The following is a 5,305-nucleotide window of genomic DNA, read 5'->3' as shown; positions in this document are numbered from 1 at the left end:
AGTTGAACTTTTAGCTTCCAGGACGATGGAGGCTAAAATAAATGGGATAAATTTAATAAATAATAAAATAAATAAATCTCCTTTAAAGCCATCCTCTTGTGGAAACTAGGAAACTCAGATATAAAGACAGTAAGTTTTCCAGATCTTGACATGAAAGATTTTTGAATGTTTGATATTTAGAGCTGTTGGTAGAATATTTTTCATAGTCATGAAGAAAGCATCCTGTCCCCAGCTTGAGGTGGGTTATTTCCTAGAAGCAGCAACTGAATAATTTCCAAGTTCAGGAGCAACATCTTTCCGAGGCTACACTGAGATTTTTCCCATGCTCATGGAGTCAAGGGTTGTTTTGCAGATGCGTTCTGTTGTTGTTAGCTGATGTTGAGTCGAGTATGACCCATAGTGACCCTATCAATGAATCCTGTCCTATCCTGCGCCATCCTCACTTTCTGACACATTAGAGCTCATTGTGGCAGTCACCGTGTCAATCTACCTGGTTAAGGGTCTTCCTCTCCTTCTCTGGCCTTTTCTGAGCATCATGTCCCTCTACAAGGAACAGCCTCTCCTAGCAACATGTCTAAAGTATGTGAGACAAAAGCCTCCTCATCCTTGACTCCAAAGAGCACTCTGGCTGCACCCTCTCCAAGGCATATCTGTTTGTTCTTTTGGCCATCCATGGGATGTTCAGTGCTCTTCTCCAACACCACAGCTCAAAGGCATTAATTCTTCTTCTGTCATCCTTATTCATTGTCCAGCTCTCAGATGCATAGTAACTGATCAGAAAGACCATGGCCTGAATCAGATGCACTCTAGTCCTCAAACTGACATCATCACTCCTCAATAACTTGGAAAAAGTCTCTAAATGAAGACTTTCCTAGTGTAACATATCTTCTGATTTCCTGACTGCTTCTTGTATCAAGGGTGCTAATTCTGGATCCAAGTAAGATGAGGCTGTTGACAGTTTCAGTCTTTTCTCCATTTATCATGATGCTGCCTATTGGTCCAGTAATAAGAATGTTTGCTTTCTTAACCCTGAGATACAATCCATATTGAAGGCTGCATTCTTTGATCTTCTGCAACAAGTGCTTCAAGTCTCCCTCACTTTCAGCAAGCAAGGTTATGTCATTTGCATAATGCAGATTATTGATAATCTTCCTCCAATCCTGATGCCACATTTCTCCTCATAAAGTTCAGCTTCTTGAATATTTTGCTCAGCATACAGACTAAATAGGCATGGAGAGAGAATAAAACCCTGATACACTCCCTTCTTAATTTTAAGCCATGTAGTGTTCTCTTGCTCTGTTTGCCAGCAGCCTCCTGGTCTAGGTATAGGTTTCACATGAGCACAATTAAGTGTTCTGAGATTCTTATTTTTCTCAATGTCAGCCACAACTTGTTATGATCCACATACTCAAATGCCTTTGCATAGTCATTAAAGCATAAATAGACATTCTTCTGGCATTCTTCATTCAGCCAGGATCCATCTGACATCAACAAAGATGATAGACCCAGATGCATAGACAGAGCATAGTCTAGATCCTAGAATGCAGGAGTTTTCTGGGGGGATAGGACAAAAAAATGTCTTAGAATTGATGACAGGGACTTTCCCAAATCTAGAAACAGACTCTTTCAGAACTGGGAATTTAAGTTTTCTTGAATCAGAAAAATATTTTATCCCCAGATTAATAAATATATAGTTTTCTAGAGGTAGGCAAGGCAAATTTTCAAGATGGAGGACCACCCTCTGTCCAGAACAGAGAATGTTATCTCCTTGATAGCAATAGATGTTGGTATCCAGACCGTTCAGTATTTCATGCCAGGACTTCATCAGACCTCACTCTCTGTGGCTCTGGCTCCCAATTTGAGGTGGCAAAGCTCATAAGTGGCCCAGACACACAAATTACAGATCGTAGACAATCAGATTCTAAACTTTCAGAATACAAACTCATCTAGTCATTTTACTACTATGGAGGAAAAGGTCTAAAAGCAAATTAGCTAAAATAACCATATGGATATAAACACCCTCAGGGTCTCCTTTGTCAACTAGAATGTTAATCTCTTTTCCTTTCATCATTCTGTTAGTAACTTCTTGACAACTTGCCAATATTTTGTAAGGAAAAAGTAGTGGAGAGGCATATATTGGGCAAATATGGGCTTTGGCAACATCAGAACCAGGTTAGAATCCATGAACAAATTACTTATCTAGTTTGAGTTTCAAGGGAGTTCTGGTTGCTTAGTAAGGATTTGTACTTTGAACCCAAAGGCAGGCAGTTCAAATCCACTAGCTGCTCCTTGGGAGAAAGTTGGGCAATCTCCTCATGTGCAATGTATAGCCTCTAAATACCTGCTGGAGAGTCAGCTATGAATTGGTTCTGACTCGATGGCAATGGACAACAGCATATCGGGACTTTAGCTGTTTCATGTGACAAACAACAGTAACCAAGTCAATCCTATATGGGAAATTCTTTGGTTTGGTACCTGAGAGGTGTTATGTTGTTAGATGTCAAAGAGTCTCTTCCAACTCACTGTGAGCCTATGTACAACCCAATGAAACACTCACTACCTGGTCCTGAGTTGTCCGCACGGCCATTGCGTTGTGTAAGCCAGTCGCTCTAGCCATTCTATTGATTAATCTTGTTGAGGATCTTCTCTTTTACTGATCATCTACACCAAGTATACGGTCCTTCTTTAAAGACTGGTTCTTCCCGATAACATAACTAGACAAAGACTCCCCATCTTAATTTCTATGACATATTCAGGCAAAATTTTTTCAGGATGATATAGTTTCTTCTAACTGCTCATGTTGTTATTGCCAGGTTCTGTTGAGTTAATTCCAATGCATAGCAACCTTATGAGCAACAAATTGAAACCCTACCTTCTTTTTCAGTATCCTTCTGGTTTTTGCCATGCTCAAACCCATCACGGTAGTCACTGCGTCTATTCATTTAGTTGAGAATTTTCTCTTTCTTGCATATTCTACCATTTCCAGCACCGTTTTCTCTCTCCAAAAACTGGTTCCTCCTGGAAATATGCCCAGAGTAAGTGAGGCAAACTGTCACCATCCTTGCCTCCAAGAAGCAGCTGGATTTTCCTTCCTCTGAAACAGACATGTTTGGTCTTTTGGCAATCTATGTTTAATACTCCTTGCCAACACCACAATTCAAAGGCATTCTTCTTGAGCCTTCCTATTTAATTGTCCAGCTTTCAATGCATAGACCATAACTGAAACTAGCATGTCTTGGATCAGGTGCACCTTAGTCTTTAAAATGACATCCTTGATTTTTAGCATTTTAGAGAGGTCCTTGACAGAAGACTTTCCCAATGCAACAAGTTTTCAGGTTCCTTCCTTCCTTCCTTCCTTCCTTCCTTCCTTCCTTCCTTCCTTCCTCTTTTTCTTTCTCGCTCTTTTTCTCTCTCTTTCTCTTTAGATTTCTTAACTCCTGTTACCATATTTAAAAGAGGGATTTGGTTGCCAGTTTAGTCTGCTTTAAAGTTCAGGAAGATGAGTGGAGCAGCTGGGTTCTACAAAGTGTGTTTTCTGTTTTGGTTGAGGCTTGGGTGTGGTTTGTTGCTTGCAATTGGGTGTAAGCTGATTGGATTAGGTCTACTATTTTAAAAAGGCATTTGGGCCCTGCACCAGACATTTGAACCTGGTTTTAATTGTTTTCAGTCAAACTTTCTTCTACTAGTATAGTACTGGTCCATTAATTTGCTGTATAGAGGTAACTCATGGTTGCTATGATGCTAAACACTGTGACACTGATGTGTCAAATGCAATAATGGTTGCTCATAGTGGACAGTGTTTGATGGAGCTTTCAAATTAAAACAGGCTTGGAAGCACGAGTATCCAGAAACTCTATGAACTTAGAGAAAGGATGAAAGTTATACATGTTCAGGACTTTCATTTATATGGTCGCTATGAGTTGTCTACCACTTGACCCTTAACAACAGCAACAACAGCTACCTTACCAATACCATAATCCAAAGTTATACATTCTTCTTTGGTCTTTCCATTCATTGTCCTGTTTTCCAATATGTGTGAGGTGATTGAAAACACGATAGCTTGGGTCATGTGCATTCTAGGCTTTAAAGTGACATGTTGGCTCTCTATCACATTAGAGAGAGGTCTGTGGCATTATTAAACAATATAATATCATATGCAAGCAAAATTCTGCTGAAAATTATAAAAAAATGACTGGAACAATGCATCAACAGAGAACTGCCAAACGTGCAGGCTGGGTTTAGAAGAGGCCATAGTACTAGGAATATTATAGCTATTGCTAGATGGATCTTGGCTGAAAGCAGAGTACCAAAGGAATGTCTATCTGTGTTCCATTGACTATGCAAAGGCATTTGACTGTGTGGTTCACAACAAACTGTGGCTGACTCTGAGAAGAATGGGTCTCCCAGAACACTTGATTGCCCATTTGAGAAACTTATACTAGAATAGATGGTATAAAAATTGACATATTTCAGCTCACAGACACTGCCCTGGATGTGCTCACCAAGTTGTGCCAAGAAATCTGGAGAACAGTCACATGGCCAACTGACTGGAAGAGATCTATATTTGTTCCCATTCCCAAGAAGGGTGACCCAAGAGAGTGTGGAAACTATAGAATGATATCATTGATTTCACACGCAAGCAAGATTCTACTGAAGATTATCCAAAAACCGACTGGAACAGCACATTAGCAGAGAACTGCCAGAAGTCCAGACTGGCTTTAGAAGGGGTCTTGGTACTAGGGATATTGTAGCTAATGTTAGATGGATCTTAGCTGAAAGCAGGGAATACCAAAAGAATGTCTATCTGCGTTTCATTGATTATGCAAAGGCGTTTGACTGTGTGGATCATAACAAACTGTGGCTGACTCTGGGAAGAATGGGAATCCCAGAACACTTGATCATTCTAATGCAAAAACTATACTTGGACCAAGAGGCACTTGTCAGAACAGAGCTAGGAAATACTGCATGGTTCAAAATTCAGAAAGGTGTACACCAGGGATGTGTCCTGTCTCCATACCTTTTCAACCTGTATGCAGAACAGATTATCCAAGAGGTTGGGCTCTGTGAGGAGAAGTGTAGCGTCAGGATTGGTGGAAGATCTGTTAACAACCTCCGTTATGCAGATGACACAACCCTGCTTGCTGAAACTGAGGAGGACCTGAAGTGCTTGCTGCAGAGGGTCAAGGACTGCAGCCTTCAGTATGGATTGAAGCTCAATGTTAAGAAGACAAAGATTCTCGCCACTGGACCAATTGGGAGCATCAGGATGGATGGTGAAGAGATTGAGATTGTTAACAACTTTAGT

The sequence above is a fragment of the Elephantulus edwardii genome, unplaced genomic scaffold, assembly GCF_000299155.1.
Source record: "Elephantulus edwardii isolate Elephantulus edwardi_28Jun2011 unplaced genomic scaffold, EleEdw1.0 scaffold00152, whole genome shotgun sequence".
Taxonomy (NCBI): domain Eukaryota; kingdom Metazoa; phylum Chordata; class Mammalia; order Macroscelidea; family Macroscelididae; genus Elephantulus; species Elephantulus edwardii.
Note: the sequence above shows the minus strand (reverse complement) of the source record.